Consider the following 14,900-nt stretch of genomic DNA (forward strand, 5'->3'; position numbering starts at 1 on the left):
CCTCCTCTTTCTAGCCTGCATGTGTTCATGCCCCGTTTGGACCCACTTTTTCTCATGCCAACCCTTTGGCTCAGCTCCTGGTATTCCCAGGCCTGCATCCAAACTCCCTGCCTGCCTGTCCTGCTCCTCTGTGCCTGCCTGTGCACCTCCTGCACACGTGTCTGGGGAGAAAACACCTTGTAGCTGTGAAATGGTGCCCTGCAGGAAAATGCTATCTAACCTGTTGGAGTAGCTTTCCGCAGGGAGCCCCGTGCCCTTCTTAAATCTCTGCAGGCTGCCGGAGCCTCCCTGGCACATGAAGGCCTCGCTGCAAGGATCACACATTCCCTGGCATAGGGGACAGCCCTGCTGGAGGCAGCTCTGGGGCATGGGGCCAGGCGTAGCATCACGCTTGCTGGGAATCCGAGCAGGAAGCACTGTGCCTGCGCATGGAGTGCATGCAGGCTGCCGGCTGCACCAGCCTTGTCCTGGTGCAGGGCCAGGCTACCGGGCTGCAGGCAAGCCCTGCACTCTGCAGCACAGTGTGGAGGGTGAGTCCAGCCTCTCTGAGAGCCTTGGCACCTTCTTGCACAGGAGTCACACCTCTCGCTCCACTGACTGGATCAACACATGCTGCTCCCCCTCCATCCCCTCTCTCCAAACCTGATTGCAGGGGCTGAGTCCTTATGAGTGCACTGAGGTGAGGTATGTCAGAGCCAGACTTTCAGAAGCTGGCACCAGCCCAGGTTTGCTGCTGCAGCTCCTTGTGCTGGCATTAGAAACCCAGATCAGAGGCAGGGGGAGCATTAACTGGCGTTTGCAAGAGTACCAGCAGCGGGAACGGTGTGGGAACTGAGCACTGGGGAGAAAACAGAAGATGGGAAAGCAGATGCCAAAATGAACCTTGGAGATATCTGCAGGAGCTGAACAGGAGGATGGTCTAGTTGTTTGCCTGCCCTGGACCTGCTGTTGCTCCCCCCATCTATGTGCAAGCATGCGCATGTGTCTGTGTGTAAGCTCACAGGTATCTTCCCTGCAATGACACAGCTCTGGGGAATGTCCAGGCATGGGTACCCTTCTTAAAAAGGACCTGTTGCAGCAGCCTGTCCAGTGCCTGCATGGCAGAGAGCCATCAGGAAGTGACTGACTCACTGCAGGTCCAGACACTGTAGGAGGGTTGGTTTCAGGTCCTGGCTCCACCAGGCTTCAAGTATGACCAGTGACAGCTTCTGGCTGTGCCTATACCAGCAGCTGTAGCAGGAACCCAGGTTCAAAGGTGGTATCTCAAAGTCACACTCTTTGTATGGGGCTCCACCTAAAAGCCTTCATGTTGCCTAGGAAGAATTGAGGGCAAAATCCCTGCCATACTGTAGTGCATTTGGCCTCTGCATGTCCAAACGGTATCCCCACATGAGTGGGAATTTATGCCTTCATATGGATCCATGTGCGTGTTTCCTCAGGACCTCAGCCAATGCTGGTGCCTCAGCAACACTAGTGCCTGTATCCACACAGTGGAGCAGCAGAAACAGAGGCATGGTCAGGGCAGGTTCCTGCATGTTCCCAGCAAGCCAGGCAGCATCACAGAGCAGTCAGGCATCACGAGCAACAAGAGAAGATCCTCTCCCTGGAGACCCTTGAGCCTCCTGCTCTTGTTGCAGCTGGGTGTCTGCAGCACTGGGTCTGGAGTGATACCCCCAGGTGCTGGGTTATGGATGAGCAGGCAGAGAAACCTTCTTGATGCAGGGTGATGCAGTAACCGTGGATACCAGAAAGGTAATTGGTGAGAAAGGAAAAATCTGAAAAGGCACCTGCTGCTGAATTCAGCCATTGTGAAGCTCTTTGAGGTGGCTGCCGATTTACATATCAAAAGAGGAAACTGAGAAAAGGATGCCCAAAGGTTGCAGCTGAACTGTGCTCAGGTCCTCACCTAGATGGCTACTGGCTTCAGCAGATGGGGTAGGATGAGTCCCTCCCTGCTCAAACTGCCTGCCTATTGAGTCTGCTCTGAGTTGTCCCTTTATAGGCTGTGGGAGAGATGGACAGCTCTGGAAGACAATTTGTGACATTCTCGGGTAGCAGTTGAGGTCTCTCAGCTGCTTCTGGAGCAATCCATGAACGCAGATTCCGGGGCTTGGCTATGTGAGAGAATGATCAGTGGGATGGAAAGCACCACTGCAAAGTTTTTATGGCCAGGGATCCCACACATGTGTGGCCAGACAGCCACCATCTCTGATGCCTTAGCTGCCTTTTGCCTCGTGCTTTCTGTTGTAGCCTTGTCCCAAGCTTCAGAGAGGGATGGGCAGTGAAAGGGGCATTCCCCACCCAGGGTGCTCATAGCTACAAAATACCATAGTCCCTCTCTTGCCTTCCCACCATCAAATGTTTTCAAGAGAGCTGGCACCATATGCACAGCCCTAGCAGATCAGGATGAAGGGGGATTGCTTTCTGTGCCATGAAGAAAAAAAGCTTTCTGAAGGGTTGACTGGAATCAGCCAGATGTTGCCACCAGGTGATTATAGTTTTGCAGGGCAAAATATCTTCTCTGGACCATAACCATCACCAGTTTCAGTTATAGCCCTTTTTTCTGCTCATGGAGTTGAGCCTGGAGGAGGAAAAGAATGGATTGCAGAAGGAGAAGGCTGAGAAGCAGTTTCACAAGGGACCTCTCCTTGAACCAGCTTCATCCTGTATGTGGCTGGGCTGGTAACAGGGTGGTAGTGGAGGCTCAGCTGCAGGCCTGGGCTCAGCAGCTCTGGCTGCAGCACTCCAGGATGACAACAGCAATTTCCATGGTGTTTTTCAACCTCGTCAGTGGGGCAGATTGGCCCTTGAGGTCCTGCTGAAGGGGACAGGCATCATGGTCCCCACCTACTGTTAGGTTTGTCCATCCAGCTCCTGTCTTGTCTTGTTTCCTGGCTAGTCTCCACACACACTGGGCTTTGGACCTGCAGCCCTGCCTTTGCCGGGCCCTGAGGAGGCTGTTGTCCACCAACAGCCTGCACTGTGCTTTTCCAAAAGCCAGCTACCAGGAGCAGACAGACAACAGCTTCTCTGGCACCAAGGGTGAGGCCAGGGTGAAGCCTCCTCTGAGGTCTTGGTGCTTGCAAGGGATGCACCTTTCTGTGCTCACCCAGCGGCCCCCGTCAGCCCTGGCTATGGCATTTCCAGTGAGCAAGCATCGAAGAAGCTGTTTGCTAAGTGCAACAAAACCAGTGCAGCTGATTACACCAGCTTGTCCTCCTCCAGGGACGTAGGGGTGAGGAACAAATGTCCAACACCCAGCATTGAGAGCCTGTCTGTCTCACGGTGCAGGGAAGAGGGGAGCATCCTCTATCACCCTGAGACCTTCTGCAGCTGGTCAAAGCCAGGAGACCTGCTCAGAAACTGGGGCCAAGGTGGACATTTCAGCTGCTCTCATGGACTAGGAGGAACAAAGTGGTGGCCTGGTGAGGCAGAAGCAGCAGGCAGCTGGCTGGCCCCAGCCTTGGATGCAGCCCCCATTAGCAGCCTGCCTGGAGTATGTGTATTAGCCATGAATTAATGTCCTGCAGAGACTGGGAACCAGGATCATGCAGGGATTAAAGAGGCATTACCCTTTTGTTAAAGCTGATGTTTTTGGGATAATCTGGAAGCTTTAGCTAATACATTATTACAGAAACTCCTTCAATCACAGTGGCAGACAGTAAGCAGATTTGGATATTACTGCATCACTGTGCGCAGGCCTGCTGCTGCTATTCTTCTCTGCCCAGGCATCATCATGGCACAGCTGTGTGTGTCCTGCCCTGGGACCTCTGCAGAGACCCTGTGGTGGCCTTGTCTTTTAGAAGAGATCCCTGCCTGGAGATGCTACGTGCACAACCAAAGGAAGGCTGTGTCCTGGCTGGGGTGTTCAGGGCTCCTCTGGGGAAATCAGCAACTTTGGAGCCACTCAAGAGGCTTTGTCTGTGAAGAGCACTGGGAGCTCCAGCCTGGTTAGACAGCTCAGCCCATCCAAGCATCCATTAGCAGTGCCATTCAGCTCACAGCTGCAAAGAGGTGGAGGTGGCTGGGGCAGAGGCCATGGGAGTGCCAAACCTGGCAGCCCTGGGAAGATGCCCTGGCCTGATGCCTCCTCCTACCTGACAGATCAGCACGGTGCAGGGCTGGGTTTGCAGTGGAGAGGCAGCTGGACAGCAGGATGCTGTTCAGAGGAGGCCAGAGGGGCCTTGGATCCCCAGATCAAGCAGGGAAAAGCATCTCTGGAGCAGGGGGAAGCTGCTGCTGGCGGCACACATCTCCCCTTGGTGCTGCTGCTCCATCAGATATGCTGCTGCTTGGATCCCAAAATTGCTCCTTTCTGTTTTCTCAGGAGCCACAGCAGATCTAATACAAGATAGCCTTTCTTCATCCCAATGTGGACAGCAGCACCAGCATTTGGCACTTGTGGAAGAAGCCACTTGTCCATGCTTCCAATGGTCCCAAGCGCTCAGGGCTTCACAGGTGGCTTCTTGGCACCGCATTCCTAAGCTTCTCTGGGACTTTTGTGGAGACATATTCCCAGTTTTCTATTATTCCATCAATATTTTATCTCCCCAGGTGTGACCCCACTGCCAGGTATGCTTTCCTAACTTCTGACAGTCTGGGAGGGTACGGGAAGCTCGTGGGTTCAACAGATCACCACTGACCTGTGCAGGTGGGGCCAGGCCCTCAGGTGCTTATCAGCAGAAATCATGGGAAGACACTGATGATCTACAATGTCAGCCTCCTCTGGCTCAAGATGCTGATGTTCTGCAAGCAATCTGTCTGTACTGAACACAGCCAGCCTCCCTTCCTGGGAGCCCTCCACCCTGCACAGGTTCCTGCATGCTCACACACCATCCTGAAGCTCAGCACTCCCCATCCCTCCACAGAGGCTTATGGAAATTGGAAAGTCATGGGGAAAGATCACAAAATTCTTCTGGGAGCAGTCCTCTGGGCACATGGCATCGTCTCTTCAGAGGGGCATGTGGGGCAGAAGGCAGGCAGGTTATGGCAGTGCCTGTAAAATAAGAAGACGCTTCTGGTGGAGGTGGGAGGAAACAGCAATTGCAAGAGCTGTTCCTGCCAGGGTCTCAGCTTGATGCTCCAGTACTGTCCATACCAGGTGATACCACCTTCCCTGCCTGTGTGCCCCTGTGCACCCACTTCCGAAGCCTTGCCGTGCCACCTCAGCTGGAGAGCTACACAGGGCACGCCATTTATACATTGTCAAAGCTTACCCTTGCCCTAGCATCAGCATGAGCCCAAGCCCTTTCCCTTCCCATGGAGGTTCCCATTTATGCTGTCCTTCCCTGTAGGTCTGTCACAAGCCAGAGCCGGGTTTAACCTCAGTCCCTGCTTGTGACTTTGCCTCTGATCCTGCCTCTCAGGGATGCTGTGACTTCCATAAAGCAATCCTGGAGATATGGAGGCATGTGATTAAAGCTGCCCATGCCTGGGATTGAAGGAAGGGCAGTTGTCACTGTGACACATCGCCTAGGAGTGGTGGATAGAGATGAAGGAGGCTCAAGCCTGGCCCTGCAGAACTGCAGGAAAGGCAGAGACGCAAATGTGGCAGTGTGCAATGTGATGGGACTGGGGCTCTGGCCTGCTCAGCAGTGCTGTGGGGACAACTAGGAAGAGAAACAGTTCATATTGCTTTTAGTGGCAGATGCATGGGATTGTTTGAGCCAAATGTTGTTGAGAAAATAGATATTAACCTCCAGAGAGCTAACAGAAAGAAAGTGAAAATGCAGCGGCGGGTAAAATGTGGGATGGAAACTGGGAGGCAGAGATGGCTGAGAGCACACACAGCCAATGCAACGCATGCACAGGGGAGCCTGCTGGGGACCACAGTGTGGCGGAGTTGTAGGAACACCCAGCCAAACAGGGGGGCATTCCAAAATGAAATCCTTGTGCAGAAGCAGGAAGTGGTGTTCCCAGATTAATTTTCAGGCAGGGAAGCAAAAGGCAGAGATGGAGGATTCAAAGCTGTGATGCTGGAACACACAAAAGGTAGCAAATTCCCAAGCCCGGATGACACATCTGGAGTCCTCAAAGAGCTAAAAACCAAGTGACTAAGCTCTTAGCAATTACACACAAATTCACATCCTTCAACTATTGGACCGGGGGCAGTAAATGCTGGGCCTACATTTTAAAGAAGGCCCCGGGGTGTGCTAGGGATTACAAACCAATAAGCTTTGCTTCAGCATGAGGAAATGGTTGGAACAATTATGCAGAAACGTAATTGGAAATCTCGTAGAGCAGGGGTTCCTGAGCTGCCATATCCAGCCACTTCAAATAAGTGCACATCACCCGAGCAGCTCCTCTTTTCTAGGCCAGGTTATTCATAGGTCTGATCCCCTCATGGACACACAGGTTGAGTCTGTGCAACAGAAGGCACAGTTTGGGGCCAGGATGGAGGGGCTGGCAGCAGGCAGAGCTGCCACCAAAGCTGTGAGCAGACTCCAGGGCCTTGGAGGGAGCAGGACCCTTATCAGACAGACGAGTTTAGAACCTGTCAAGCTGCTGGCACCCACTCTAACAGCAGCAGGTCAGACCCAGTGTAGCCCAGGGCATGTGGCTTTTCCCCTGCACTCCAAAGTGTCACCTCCCTCTTCAATTCCCCAAGATGCTGCACCCAGTGCAGATGCTCTGCACAAACAAGGGAGTGCTTGCTGGAAAGAGCACATTCAAGCATGGAAGGGAACCTACTGTTCATGCACAGACAAGGAAGAGGATGTGGGAGCACTGAGCAGCTCCATCCTGGTGTTTCCGCATGTCTGGACATCAGTATCTGGCTCCTGACTGAGAATTGGCCCCTGCTGCCAGCACTGTGGCTCAGGGGTACTACAGTGCTGGGAAGATGCTGGCAGCCATCAGGAGGTTGCCATTCACTCATGTTGTATCTTTTCCTCCTTCAGGGCACCTTTTGCACCTCCCCATATCCAGCCACCAATTCTGGGGATGCCTCAAGGAAGGTAAATCCTGCAGAGGTCACCCCCATTGGTGGAATCAGCCAAGAGCTGATTTCTCTCATTCAATTAATCAAATTCATCAAATGAGTTGCCTCATTGCCCTAGAAAACTAGGCTGAAATATAACAAACATAAAGTAAACACCCAAATGACCAAATAGCCATCAGCCCCCTGCAGCCAGCCAGGGTGTCTCTGAGTAGTCTGGTTTCACCAGCCAGAATTGGGTGTGCTGCCTTCCATTGGTGCTGTTTTGGGTCATATTTTTTCAGTGCTAACAATGGGATTGCAAAAAATATATATATATATATAATTGGATATGTTTTATCACTTCCTCCCTTCCCACTTTTCCAACTAGGTGGAGGGACATGGAAAGGTCCACGGGGTTTTAAATACCTGACTCAGATTGAAGAAATCTCACCCCAAAAAACAGCTGAGAAAGACTTTTCTGCAATGCCTTTTGTGACAAAGCCCCCTGCAAGGAACCTCAGGCCTCAGGACCCATCAGTAGAGGTCCTGACGCTCAGAGAGTACCTCTGTGTGCTCCAGTCCTTTGGAGCTCAGTGTGTCCCCAACCAGCCCTGCTGAGCCCCCCGTTTGTTATGAGGTGGGGGTACAGGCAGGCAGCCAGCACAGAAGAATGTTTCTGCCCTGGGCTTTTCTTGGCAGAAAGAAGAGCAAGCACCTTCCTCAAGGGCCTCCTCTGCCTGCCTTGTGCCCCAGGGCGTTCATGTACCTTTCTCTAGAGCATTTGCATGGGGCACCACAGAGACTGCAGGCGGGTCTGGAGGGACACTGGTCTGGAAATCCCCACTGCAGCTTCCCACAGCATATGCCAAGGGGCTTGAGGACAACAAATCAGAAGGGACCCCCCCTCCCCCCAACGCTTTTAACTGTTGAAAAAGTAGGACAGGTCTCCCAGGCTCTTCTGTGCTCCTTCCATCGCTCCCAGCATCTCTCCAGTTCACTCTTGCCTAACCTTGCCCTCTCTTGCTGTACCAATGTAATCTTCAGGCACAGTGGGGTCCCCAATTTAACTGCATCCCCTTTGAGCTAGGCCTGTCTGGTGTCTCACTGGACAATAATACTGCAGATGTGGAGTCACAAAGAGCAAAAGAAGGGCAAAGAAGAGGAACACATTGCCCAGCCTGGGAACTGCCCCTTCAGCCCAGCTAAAACTACCACTGCAGGCAGCTCAGGAGCCTCTTGGTGCTCAGTGTGGTACTAGTACTCCCGGGTATTCCCAAGGTAGACCACATGCATCACCAGGCGGTTTGGTGCTGGTGTCTGTGCGGGGCTGGTGTGGCAGAGTGATGGTGTTACAATTGCCCTGTCCTCCCCGTATCTCCTCGCCTTCCTTAGTTGCACTATCACAACCGTCTGTGGGGCCACACTGAAGTGGAGTGGGTTTTGTACAAGGGCCGATAGCTGAGCTTTCACTTGGGATGAGCCCCACTTCAGCCTGATGGGCTTTGAACCCACAGAGCAGCAGCCCCTGCATGGAGTAGGGGAGCAGGGCAGGAGCACAGGGTCCTCTTCTCACTTGCATTTCAGCAGCCTGTGCTTTGGCTGTGTCTTACATCCGCCCTCCCTGTGCTGCTGTTTCCCATCATGGAGCACCCTGGTGTCACCGGCATGCTGCCCCCTTCAACTTCCTCACCACTCATGAGGGGCTGACCAGCTCCTTGCACCACTTCACAATGCCTTTTGCGTACAGCTCTTCATCCCACTCCAGGTCCAAGTGACACTGCTGTAATCAGGCCAAGAGATTTAATTTTGTGAGCAAAATGTAATGCCATCAGGTTCACTAAAAACATCTGTGAGCCAGGCCAACGTTCACCAGTGTTTTTCCTTTCTCTGCTCATCTACCCCTTTGCTTGATAAAGTGTATCTGGCATGCACAGCCCTAACCCCAGTGGTACTTACCATGCTTGGCTCCACTTGTGTTGCTTTCACATCTCATACACAGAGCCATTGAATTTGCTGGGTGGGAGAGACCATGGTTTCTTGCCATGCAGCACTGAATTCACTTTCCTACAGCTCTTGCCAAAAGCTGCATCACCCTGTGACATCCCTCCAACAGAGCCATCTCCATGCTCAGGCTTGGGATGTCATGATTTCCAAAATGCTTTCCTTGCTGCCTGGTGTCTGGGTCATGGTTGTCTTGCCAGGGACCTCAGCTGGATGGATGGGATCCTGTTATCCAAACCTCCCCATCAAGTTGTCTGAGTACATTAGTTTTACTTCTTGCTACAGAGAAGACCCAGACACCAAAATATCTTTTTCTTCTTGGCCCCTAGATCCTGCAGCTCAAAGGCTCTCGTGATTAAAGCCTTGATTACTCCGGGTCAGGATGAGGCTGGAGGGCTGGGGCAAGGCTCTGGCCACAGGGAAGGTAACAGGAAGAAGGTAACCCCCGTGGTTGTGACTGTTCCCATCATTCCCTAAAGACAGACAAACTGCCCCAAGAGCCTGGTCCCTATCCTCTTCAGTCCCCATGAGGCTTTTCACACCACGCTTTCAGCCCATCCCATCAATCTCTCCCTCTTGTACTTTCTCATTTCACAGGTCTCAAACCCGGACACACTCTACCCATTTCCAGAACAAGCCCCTGGGCTGTGGAGCTTAGAGCTGGGCACAGCACCTGGGCCGCCATACCATCGCCCCTACAAAAGGCCACGCCAGGTGTGCTACGCGCCTCCTTCCCAGAGCTTGACAAGGAGACACCTCCCCATCACCCATCACAAACCCTGTCCTGAGTGCCTGGAGGTGGCCACCCCATTTCCCAGAGGCTGAGATGGCCTACCTCTGGGTCACCCACACCATCACTGGCCCTGGCAGGGTCCAATTCCAGCAGTGCAGGGCCAGCTCCTGTCCTGTGCCAGGCCACCAGTGATGCATGCTGCAGGCAGTGGCTGTGGACTTGTTTGCCTGCCTTGTTCTCTCACCCCTTGCTTGTCAGGCTCATATACACATGGGTTGCAGTGCCTCTCAGGGGCCCTTGCACCATGCCAAGGGAGCTTTTCTTATCTTCACAGGAATGAAAACCTTTCCCAAATCAAAGTGCTTATGTGGCTTTGAAGAGTTTTCACTGGAGATGAAATAAGGCTGTTTGCAAGCATGAGCTATCACTGCTGAAGCTGGAGCTCCTGGTGGGACAGTGACTGGGTTACTGGTGTGCATGTGTTACTGGTGAGCATTGGACCAGGTCAGTCGTCCTGCAGCTACCCTAAGCTGGGCACTTTGGTGACTTCAGCAGGCTTGAAGCCAAAGGAGCCATCCTCCAGGCTGAAACTTTCCCCCTCAGTCAAAGCCCACCAACACAGGGCTTGTCTAATTCATTTGTAACTGGCTGCACACTGGCAATTGTGTGGCATGAAAGACAATGAACAAAGGAACACTTTAGAGGAGTATGTGGAGATGCTATAGATGTTCAAATGGCACCCTGTGCAACAATGTGCTGCACAAATCCTCTAGTGCCCAGGACCCACAGGGCCTATCTGGAGGGGAAAAATAAAGGCAAGGGCCAGTGCAGCAAACAAGTCTGAAGAAAGCCTCACCTCCTGGAGGAAACTACCCACACTAGGTTGTTCTGCTTTGAGATGCTGGATGAATGCTGCATATGGAGGGACTAGAGACAGTCTTGCTGTGGGCTTGGGGATAGGCAGAAATACTTATGTGATCTGGGACTCACCAGCACAGGCTGTACCCACCAGCATGCCCCGGGGAGCAGAGAATGCCTGGGAAGCCAGTGTGCATGTAGATTATTTGTTGTTTGATATTTTCCTTTAATGATTTTGTCCTAAAATAAATATACAAAAGTTCAGGGCCCTGCAGGTTGTGTCTGTTAGCAAGAGAAACGGATGACTGAGTCAGTTATTGCTTTGGAGCAATCGATGTTATTTGTTTACCAGGATGGGCAAAATCTAGTCTCCCTGGACACATCTTGCTAACAGCTCCTCATGAACCTGTCCGAAAGCTGTCTTGCCACCCTGCCCACACAGTCCTGCCACCCCTCCTCTGCCTTCTTGGCCTTCCTGCTTGTGGGGAGAGCACGCTTATCTGTGTGGCAGCAAGCAAACTGGCTGACATGTTGCTGCACAGGCCAGGGAGTCTCCTGAGCTTTGGGGAATAGAAGTACTTTGCCAAGGGGCAAGGAGGGTGAAGTTTCACACTGGATCCCAGCCTGGGGCAGTAATTCTCAGGGGCAAGGGGAAGCAGGATGTGCACTCTTTATCGGTGATGCGTCCATCATCCTGGGACTCGGGCACAAATGGGGAGTGTAAAATGGTGGACCCCAGTTCAGAGCAGAGCACACCACATCCCCAGTATGCCACTCACTGCATCCAGCTGATCCCCACACCAGCACAGGCACCCTGGCACAGCCACCATTCCCATGTGCCCCATCCCCATGTGAAGAACCCAACACAAGGGTCTCACAATCCAGACCTGCAGACCTCCTAGTTCAGGCTTGTTCGCTCCCTGGGGATATGCCATTTCTGCATGGGGCTGAATCAGGCCCACTGTGGCCAACTCTGCTATGCAGGGTTCCCACTGCTGTGAACTACATCTCTTGTGAGAGAATCTTGGTTAGACTTTTTCAACAGAGCACAGCTTGTTGTCACTTGTTTAGCACTGCATTCCCCTTGGAGCATCACTCAAGTGTCTCTGGATTTTGCCCTGGAAGAGTGTTGGCTCTGCAATATTGCAGAGCAAACAAAGAGCAGAGATAAAAGGACAGCATGATCCCATCAGAGCAAACACAACTCTCCAACCTCCATCCTAGTGACTACAAAGGCCATGCAGGTCCACCACTGCCATCACCTCCCACCCCAGCCCCTTGCTGGCCCCAAGCCTCTGCCTGTGCTCCTGCCTGGTGGTGAAGGGAGGCGATATGCCAGCCCCAGCAGGCAGCACACTGACCTCCCACCAGATACTGTCCGCATGGCCTCAGTGCTTCTCCATCCCCAGCCTGTGCTGTCCTGTTCTCCTCCATCCATGAGGTCCCAGTGCCAGGGCTGCCTGTTCCTGCCTCCCATGCCCACAGTGATCTTGTTTCTGCCCTGCTGATGCTCATGGCACCTCGGGGTCCCTGTCTACCTCCCTTTTCCTTTGCTGTCTCCATCCACTAACCTTGCCTCAGGCCCCTACCTCTCAGTCTGTCCCTGCCATCTCCTGCCAAGTGCCATCTCCTGCCAAGTGCCATCTCCTGCCAAGTCCATGCTGCCCCCGAGATCTCCATCTTGTGGTGTCCATGCACATAGGCTGTCTGCCCCTGCCATTGTCCCTGCCCCATGGTTGGTACCTAGCACCCTCCCTGCCATGATGCCTGCCCCTGGTGCAACCCTGAGCCCTACAAAAGCATGCTTGACAGCACAGCTGGCCTGGGCTCCCCGGGATGTGTCTGCCTTTCCAGGAGCAGGCATGAGGGGAGCCCAGCCTCTCCCTTTCTCTGTATGCAGAGCAGCTCCTCTCTTGCCCAGCCCAGTCTCTGTGGGCAAGTCAGAGCGTGAACCGAGTTTCCTGCTGTTGTGTCTTCCGTCCCCCGTATAAGTCACGCTGGGCAGGTCTGATCTGGTCTCCTCTCCCCAGGTTTCCTCCTGCCTCCCTTAGACTGCAGCCAAAAAGGCAGAATTCGGTGGGTAGAGGTCACAGCTGCCCCAACAGCTGACAACTCCTGTTCTGAGGATGTGAAAACCTCCTTTCTCCGGTGCCTGCTCAGAGAGACTGTCTCCAGGGCTGGGCCATCTCCCAGCAGCAGCTGGAGGCTGACTGGAGGTGGACTTACAAGCAGGAGACTGTTGGACCCTAACAAAATCAGGAAATGGGTGTAGTTCTCCTTGCAGATGAGGTATGAATAGCAGATTCCCCATGGGTGGTGAGGCCAGCTTCGAAAGCAGCAGGGATGTGGTAGATTCAGCTGATTCCTTGCTAAGTTGTACTTCCAGACAGCTTCCCTCTTCCTGCTCGTCTTCAGCCTCTTCTCCCTTTGGGCCACCTCTGCCAGACCTCAGCAGCTCCCACTCCTAGACCTGCAACCTGCCAGATCCATTGGTGTAGGGGTGGAAAGGCAGCAAAGGGGGACAAAGAATACCTCATGCATAGCACAGCTCACTGCTTCCTACCCAGGAGCCCCTGTGCTAAGCCCCACAAGCAAGAATTTGAGTCTGTAGGGCAATAAACAGAGTGTTAGAGGCAGGGGATGGGAGGGAGGCCACCACAGCCCAAGCCCCTGGCATAGGTGCTGGGAACAGCAGGAGCTGCCCCTTGGGGGTGGCTCACAGCCTGGGGAAGCTAAGCATCCCCACAGGCTTCCAATAGTCTGATAGTCTCTGGGAAGATCCTTTTAAGTCTGAATCCCAAGATCAGCTCTTCCTTTGAGCACCAATTCTCAATTCGCCAAAAGGGTTTAATTTTTGGTGCTTTGCTCTTTCTACTTGGAGAAATCTCTAGTGCCACAGAGGATGGGTGGAGATTGGAGAAACCTTCCTGTTCTCTGCAGAAGTCCACCTGAACCCTGAAGTAAGAGATTGATTAATCATAGCTTGGATAATTGCAGGGCATTGCAGACAATCTGTTCCCAACACCCTGTGAAGGGAAGGGATGAGGTGGACGATTGGGCTCCTGTGAGGCCAGGGGCGGTCACTCATCCCAGCCCATTCACACGTCAGCCTCAGAGTTGCTCCCAGAAACTGGATTAAATGGTTTCTTTTTTTAAAAAAAGATCTAATCTCTTTACAAATGCTTGAGCAATGTTGTGAGCCCTGGGAAAAGCTCTTCCAACCTCCAAATGCTTTCACCACTAGGACACTGGCTTTCAATTCAAGGCTGAATCTGCCTCTCTTCAGCTCAAGCCCTGCTCCTGTTACACCTTTCTGTGGGATTTAACGGTTCCCCACTATCTTTTCCGTGTGGGAGGACACAGACCAGGTCCTCCCATCACCTGACAACATACCTTTTTAACAAGCATCACATCATTAGGCCTGGCTTTCCAGCCTGTGGTCAGGTCTGTGGTGCTCCTTCAAGCTCTCCTGGTATTTCCCTGCCTTCTCTGAGTGTGGGTGCCAGACACAGTGCTTCAGCAGTGAGCTACTTACTAGCCCTCCCATTTCAGGAGCCCACAGCAGGGTGCACCAAGTTAATTTTGGGGTACCCGTTCATGCTGATCCCTAATTCCTCTTCCACAGACAAGTTGTCATCGATGGATGAGGCATATACTCCTGGGAGGGCTTCAGATGCGGTCCCTTGGTTGTTGGTTAAAAGCCAGTGTTCTTACCTCCACCCTTTATAGGCATGCCTAGAGTCATTGCTTTCCAAGATCTAGCCTTCAGGCTTAACATGCAAGCTCCATTTCCAGATATATTCCTGTGTTTATCTGTATTCAAATGCACCCTGACCATTTAACCAGGTGATTCAGCATGAAACCATCCTTGTTCATTTCTATCTCATCACTCTTGGTGTCATTTTCAAGCTTTACCAGCAAAGATTTCATATCTTCATCTACATCATTGATAAATATGTTTAATAGTAGTGGACGAAGAACAGGTCTCTGGGGGGAGGTAGGTAGAAATAGCACTACTTACTGATATCAACCCATTAGCAACTACCTCTGAGATTTGCCAGGGAAGCATTTTTAATCCATCTAATATGTGCCCTGTTAATTCCTTATAATGCAAGTTTTAATCAAAATGTCAGGTGGAAGTAAGTCAAATGCCTCGGAGAGATCCGAGTGTACTATATCAACACAATTGCCTTTCTCAACATGACCAGTAATCCTGTCAGAAAAAGACAACAGGTTTGTGTGACAAGCCGTGCCATCCATGCCACCACACTGGCTGCAGCTCCTGATTCTGGGTACCTAACAACACCATTTGTTCCTCGACCCAGGGATCCACATGTGGACCGAAAACCCACCAGAGACTAGCAAAACCCCATGAGCAATACCCTCACC

Source organism: Phalacrocorax carbo, chromosome 8 (genome assembly GCF_963921805.1).
Source record: "Phalacrocorax carbo chromosome 8, bPhaCar2.1, whole genome shotgun sequence".
In the NCBI taxonomy this organism is placed as follows: domain Eukaryota; kingdom Metazoa; phylum Chordata; class Aves; order Suliformes; family Phalacrocoracidae; genus Phalacrocorax; species Phalacrocorax carbo.